The 7,519-nt window shown below is 38.4% G+C and overlaps 1 long non-coding RNA gene across 1 annotated transcript; it reads right to left on the reverse strand.

The window, feature by feature from the left end:
• Positions 1 to 445: 445 nt before the first annotated feature.
• On the reverse strand, positions 446 to 2,549 carry LOC134439616 (uncharacterized). Its single transcript, XR_010032794.1, has 3 exons — positions 2,160 to 2,549; positions 1,326 to 1,352; positions 446 to 730 (listed from the first exon to the last, which is right to left on the reverse strand). It is a non-coding gene; the product is annotated as an uncharacterized LOC134439616 (long non-coding RNA).
• Positions 2,550 to 7,519: the final 4,970 nt, after the last annotated feature.

The following is a 7,519-nucleotide window of genomic DNA, read 5'->3' on the forward strand; positions in this document are numbered from 1 at the left end:
AATGTTATCATGGTCTGCTGACAGCTGTACAGAACATGTGTACTTAAATACCAGATGTGCCACTTTCATTAACGAGACTGTCTGCTCTGGGTTTGGGACAAAGCCTAATGAGGCAGCAGTCAACAACAGTCCTTACATTTGACATCAGTTACAAAACAACCTATGGTTTTAAGGTACTTCATGCTACTGGTTGTGAGCGAGGCTTTTTGTGACTGACTCTCCCTAATGACAGATTCATAGACATAATGGAACATGTAACACAGCATTAGTTCAGAATCTAACCATCATCCATTAGGAACAAAGAAGTGGAATCTTGTGACAATATCGAATCGAATATTGAACAAATGGTGTAAATAATGGTGTACACAAGTAATTGGAACATATGTAAATACAATTTTATTGTGAAAAGAAAACACTGTCTAATTTTTTTCAATGTACAGTAATGAAAGTGTAAATAATGACAAATAAGATATCAATGTATATATACACATTCTTTTTTCTTTTAAATATTGGTTACTGGCAATGCAAGAAACATAGCTTACAAAATGTAGCGTTCTTGGTGTTAGGTGATGTATTGTACAAAATGAAAACCCAAATGGTGACGCACTCCTGAAATGTTGCAAGTTCTTTAAGGAAAATGCCTTGAAATCTTGTTCTAATATTTTGAAAGGCATGGAATCTGTGAGGGGATGTGCTGGGTCCTCTATGCTGTCGTTTCTTCATACACCTCCTGGCGTCAGACACAGACAAAGGAAGTATAGAAGTATATTAGACAAACATTTCAGAAGGTTATGTGTGACAATTGTGGCTACATACAAGGTTTTGAACAAAAACAACACGGGAATTGATTGCAACACATTTTAAAATATTTCTAGGTGACTTAAAGTTAATTAACAACAGGGTATGCTACTTACTCTGTGTACAGAGTATTTTCCACCCACATTTTGCATTACTGCCCTTGTACATCACTTTGATCAAAAGCGTCTGTCAACTGTAATGTTATGAGGAGTACAGTCTCTTGAGAAATTAATGTAGGTTTAGGTGGATAGTGGTGCAGGACAGCACATATACTTTTCAGTTACTCTTACTAAGAATTCAAACCTGTAACATTGGATACCTTCCGAGGCCACAGGTACAGGTGAGGTCAGCAAGGGTCCTATTTACCTTGATAATAGGTTCTCAGTCATTTCACATCCCCACCCCGATGAAAAAAACTAATTGTTTACACAAATGGGTTTCACACCCCTTAACAATACGGCTTTGCTTGCTTCAGTAATGTACTCTTTGCCTCTGACCTAGCAATGGATGTAATAAATCAGACATACCTTATATAACCGTGGGTCTTGGGTCACCTAATAATGGAGAGAGAGAGAGAGAAAAGACATCACCATTGATCAATTAACAATGGCACAGTGTGTGTGTGTGTGTGTGTGTGTGTGTGTGTCCCAGCTTATGACGGTGAGCACGATTAACTTTGGGTCGTCCGATCAACTAGGGATGGTCACCTACAACTTATCGAAGTGCTTAGCACACTCACGAATCGACTATTTGAATTGACCACAGCTGAAGTGTTTGAGAATACAATCGCGCACAATAACAACGGCAAAAGTGCGACGGCATGCTCCTCTCGTCGAACCGTAATGCAGTTTCCAAAGTGTATCATAGAACTTAAGACGCCCCATCCTGTCTCGTCTGACGTGAACAGCTCTTTATGCCATCCAAGTTAATCAGACCCGAAGTTAATCGTGCACACCGGGAGTAGTTAATGCAATCCTGGTGTATATTTATCTCATGGTAGGATATACAAAACGTATGGGACTGTAAACGGTTTACTGTATTATCATAGGTAAATTGGCATGCCTAACGGTGACCAGAACACAACCAATAATGCTAGTAGCAACTGCATGCTGTTGAGGCTGCATTGTTTTCATATGGCTGGCAATTTTGTCTGAATAACATTTTATCGCTGGTCAATGATTTTCAGCGAAATACACATACTTGATTAAGTTTTATTCATCAATATATGTCACATTGGTTGTGCAGGCAAGCAGACGTCCATTTTGTCTGCAATATTTATCACCCCGTCAGAAACGGACAAACCCATGCCCATGATGTGTTCACTAAAAGAAAATATAGCCATTTCAAGACATCTAACTTACCATATCTTTGTTGTGATTTATCTGATGCAAACGATGCTGGCACCAAATGAGTAGGCGGTCCTCCTCCATTGGTGCTAGGGGCTGGTGGTAGCATGTAACCTGGCTCTCACGCAGATGGATTGTCAGGTAGCATGCCGCTGTTTGGACCCTGCAGAGTACTCGTGCACTATGTCGGATTGCCAACCAAAATCCACCGATGCCTTGTGTGTTTTGTAACCGTCAGTGGTCCGATGTCGGACACAGGTGGCATACCACAGGCGGCTTGCCGTTCAAACGCCAACAATGATCCACTATAGATTACACATGCTAGCTGGGCTGGAACTACTGTCAACATGCTAACTGCTCTGTTGTGGCTTCTATCTCGCGTCGCTGAAAACTACGTCACGGGCCGCTTCGATGTGACTGGTTGAAGTAGTATGTCACTGTTACCTAATTTCTCCAATCACGTTCGAGCTTTTTTTTAATACACCCACGGGCTAGAACAGCAAGGTTACCAGCATAATTCCAGATGGATGACAGTCCATCTGCGTGAGAGACAGGTTAATTCTCCATAGGATTGCATTCAAATCTCACACCAATCTATTTAAGACAGATGCAGACTCAAAATGTAAAAGTTCAATGCAAAGAAAGGTTGAAACGCACACTGATGACCTCCCTTGTCATCCCTTGTCATCCCTTTTCATTTCGAGACGATTCGAGCCAACCTAGCCCCTTCTCTACCGGATTTTAATCTGGGGTGTACTCACTTTTGTGAGTACATGTTCAAACATTAATGGCTGTATTTTGTTTTTTTCTGAGTGAACAAGAAATTTAAGCGGTTAAATATGTTGTTAAAGGTCACTAATCATTGTGTCAAAGTTACATTTCTGTAATGCTTTCCTATGAAAAGATATACTCAAAAATCTGCAAAACTGTGAGGGGTGTATTCACTTTCGTGATATACTGTACATAGACAAAACCATGTCTCAAACATATAACCATATGCACACTCAAAATTTCTCTGACACTTTTTCTGGACATTGTAACTGTGAAAAGGTGTCTTCCATATATATTAGAGCAAAGAAATGATTCAACTGATGCTTCAGCCTTTGTATAGCCATATAATAAAGAAAATTCTAAAAACGCCATTGATTTCTACACTGATGACTTGTTTCCTACCTCTTTGTTCATCAGGATGACTTCCATTTCATATTCTCATCATGTGTCTAGGACCACTGTACCATGATATCAACAAATATGGAGCAATAACAGAGGAAATGCTACCTGGGTGCCCTCACAATATGCTTCGTTGGCTATCGTAGGGATGCCTATTTATTTATATAATATATTATATTTTAGTACTATAAATGTTTATATTGTGAATATTTTAATTCTACTGACCATGGCTTGCCCAAAGACACAAAATACAAAAATCAGAGTTTGAAAATTACAACAACAATGGCCATTATAATGTTGAGTATCTCATGGATCCTCTCGGGGTCATAAATGACCCCAGAGGTTTTTTGTTTATAAATCCTATATAGATGGTCCAAATCTCACAAAAATATTTTGCAACATGCACAGCATATGTATTGACAAACTCCTAGAAGGACAAGTTTTTCTGTTGAAAATTGCAGAAATGGTGTATGAAAATGTGTGTCCGGGGTCATAAATGACCCCAGTCGGTCGCTTTAGGGTTAAGGGGCTACTGCATTGTCTTAAATGGATTATCCTGAACATGTTAACTTTGCAAAAGAGTTTGCTTTCATGATTTACTGTACCGAAATGTCTTTGTTTCTTCTAAAGAATAGATGAAGCTTTCTCCTTGTTCTTATTTTTTTTTTAAAAGAACAGTGGGTTTGAGATCTTGAAATAACGCAGGCGTTATTTGATGGCCCAAAGGTGCTGTGAGTAAACCTAATTTGGACCTGGTCTGAGAGTTAGATCACATGTGCTGAACATTTCTAGAAATTTAGGTTGTCATTTTGTTTTGATTGACTTTTAACTATGACTTATTTCTTCGTTTTATTTCATCGAATGTCTTGCCTTATTATGTTCTATTTTGATGCGTTATTGATCAATGGATCATGGGTTTGGTTTCAAAAAAAAAACTAAAAGTTGTGTGGTAGTACTTTACTAGTCATTTCCAATGCAATTATGATCTGGAACTTTATTTTAATGACTGGAGCACAATGTAGACTCTGATAAACTAGCAAAAAACTAGACTCTGAATACACAGAGGCGCTTGACAACGTCAAGATGGCTGAAGAAGATCTATGATCGAAACGTTGCTCCCAATAAATTAAGTCTTTTGCAAGCAGTGTGCAGATCCTTTCCCGCTCCTACATGTGACAGTTTTTTGATCTGGCACCTGCTGATGCTTTTTTGCTGGATGTGCGCACTTTCCACTACACNCTTGACAAGGTCACCCCAGCAAAGATAACAGTGTCCTATGTGTAGATGTTTACACTAGCTCGGCAGCGGCAGTGATACTACCAGACTCTGTATAGATATTAAAACATACGGATGGCTCCTGTTTGTCTCAGAGGCTCTCTGTAAGTAGCCCAAGGTCTTATGGAGGCACCCGTTATCAGACAAAGCAGGCCCAACTATCAACATGCACATTTCTGTGGCAGAGACAGAAAGACACTCTCCAACAGTGTATGCTAAACCACCTGTTTGTCACTGCAAAGGCAATAAAACCTAAAACTGAACACCAACCTAGATAAAACAATACCACAGCTTAAAGTTATGTTAAATATCTATCATTGTCATTAGTTTAATACTGTGAGTGTGAACATTGCTTCACATGGTGTGTGATGAGACATGTCAATGTTCTCTATTTGCTTTTAAAAGTTTGAATTTGTTGACGTTGGGATCCTTCTATTTTCATTTGTTTGATTTATAAACAAAGAGACAGTTGTCTCTCTGTATTTTCATTTCAGTCGTCAGGTTGCAATCGAAGTGAAAACTGATTGCCAGTAAGGTTTTAGTTCTGTTACAAAATGTTTTATGTAACCGATACATGAAGTCAACCATTTTTGCTCTGATTTGATTTCAAATTGATCTGGCTTGAGTGTACATGAAAGAAAGTTGTTTTCCCCATAATTTTTTTTGTTCTTTGAGGAACAGGCCAAGTGTTATGGAAACGAGCTGAAACACAGCTGATGTGAATGGAAGGAACCTAGACAATACCAATGATCGCTAGGTTAAGTGAATTTTGTTTTTAATTTGATAAGTTTCACAAGATTTTCCCAGAGTTTGTTTTGTTTCAATTGGGTAATAATTTTAGTTATAACACTTGATAAAATGACAACTGTTATTTTTTTTCTTTCTTTCAAACCATGGAAAGTTTGACCTAAAGTTAGACAAGGTCTGACCTTTATACCTTAGGTAAAGGGTCTGTCTGGTTGTTTGTTTCATTTTTCTTTTAAAGTTGCGTATTTTACAATGGCAGTTGTGTTTTCTTTCTTTTTATCTCTTACATTTTGATTGGTTTATCTAGTGATCTGTATGTCTGGGTGATGACAATGCAACTTTGGAATGGTGTGAGAAAGTGGAGAGTAGTAATAAATGTCATTCATTTTAAATTGATGGAGCCATGGGCTAAGCCATGTATCAACAGGAGGGATATTATTGGATTCTCAAATATTACTCATACTCAATTTTTTTTTACAAAATACATTTTTGAATGTACTGACATTATTGGCAGGAGTTGGGCTAGGCCCATATATCACCATGACCTCATGACAAAAGGACAGTGAGGACTGCATGCCAATATATTTCAGTTCTGTTACAAAGTGATTTATGCAGGCCTAACTATCATGTAAAGACAGACAATACTATGGGTATAGTCATTTTGTACGGCATGCTTAATGTTTCTTATGTGCCTATTATGTCCATCTGTGCATATAGTATTTTCAGGGCTACATTGGATGAAGTAACTATGTGGTCAACACCACATGTTGTCAGTTTGCGTTTATCGCCTATTCTGTAAGGAACTGTAATGTAAACGTGAGCCACAATAGTCAGATACTGACCAGAGTAATTTTCTTTTTCATAATTTTGCTCTTGATAAATTGTTGTTCCCCGGGAATGTAGAGCTATCTATTTTATTTTGATTATAGATTATGAGAGAATGGTTGGGCGGCTTTGGGTTTTGTTTTGTCTAAACTAACAAAACATTTTTTGTTTCTTCTCTATTATAATGCTCTCTAATCTGTTACAGCTGCGCACCTCCTCCACACTAATGTCTGTGTGTGGTTGAGTTGACTTTTGAGAGCTTATTACCTTCGCCAAGACAAAGTCGGCGAAGGTTATGTTTTGACCGCTGTGTATTTATTTATTTATTTATTTATTTGTGAATATGTTTGTATGTACTTCGTATAACTCAGTCAGAACTGGGCCGATTTTTATGAAATTTAGTGGGATGATTGGTCATGACCCAAGGAACAATCGATTGCTTTTTGGGAGTGATTGGGTCAAAGGTCAAAGGTCAAGGTCAAAATGTTTGTTTGTACTTCGTATAACTCAGTCAGAACTGAGCCGATTTTTATGAAATTTAGTGGGATGATTGGTCATGACCCAAGGAACAATCGATTAGTTTTTGGGAGTGATTGGGTCAAAGGTCAAAGGTCAAAATGTTTGTTTGTACTTCGTATAGAACTGAGCCGATTTTTATGAAATTTAGTGGGATGATTGGTCATGACCCAAGGAACAATCGATTACTTTTTGGGAGTGATTGGGTCAAAGGTCAAGGTCAAGGTCACGAAAAGGTCAAACTCAGACAGAACTGAGCCGATTTTTATGAAATTTAGTGGGATGATTGGTCATGACCCAAGGAACAATCGATTACTTTTGTGGGAGTGATTGGGTCAAAGGTCAAGGTCAAGGTCACGAAAAGGTCAAAAACGTAAATTTGCGATATCTCGGTTAATTGGCATCCGATTTGCCTGAAACCAGTGCTAAGATGTGCAGAATTCAATTCCCGATCCTGTGATGTGCCACACGTCATGGTGGTGTCCATACGTTTTTTTTAGCGGTTGGGGGTCAACGGTCAGTGGGGTCAAGACCTTGCGAAATGCACGTTATGCCCCACACTCTGAAGATGTCCAGAAAAAAATAAGTGGCGTAGGCGAAGGTTTGCGCTCTACCGAGTGCCCATTCTAGTTTCTTTAAGCAAATGTTTGAAAAAGCCTGCCTTGATGTATGCGAGTGATTCTCTGATTCGGCTACACTTTTAAGTCCGTGGATTTTATTTGCCAATTCCACTAACTATTAAGATTAAGCTTGGCAATTTGTTTGTTTGGAAACTTAAATTTATGGACTATGTAAACATCTAGGTCATTTAGTTGAAAAAAAAAACAACTGATAATTGACTT

This window comes from Engraulis encrasicolus, chromosome 23 (assembly GCF_034702125.1).
Source record: "Engraulis encrasicolus isolate BLACKSEA-1 chromosome 23, IST_EnEncr_1.0, whole genome shotgun sequence".
Taxonomy (NCBI): domain Eukaryota; kingdom Metazoa; phylum Chordata; class Actinopteri; order Clupeiformes; family Engraulidae; genus Engraulis; species Engraulis encrasicolus.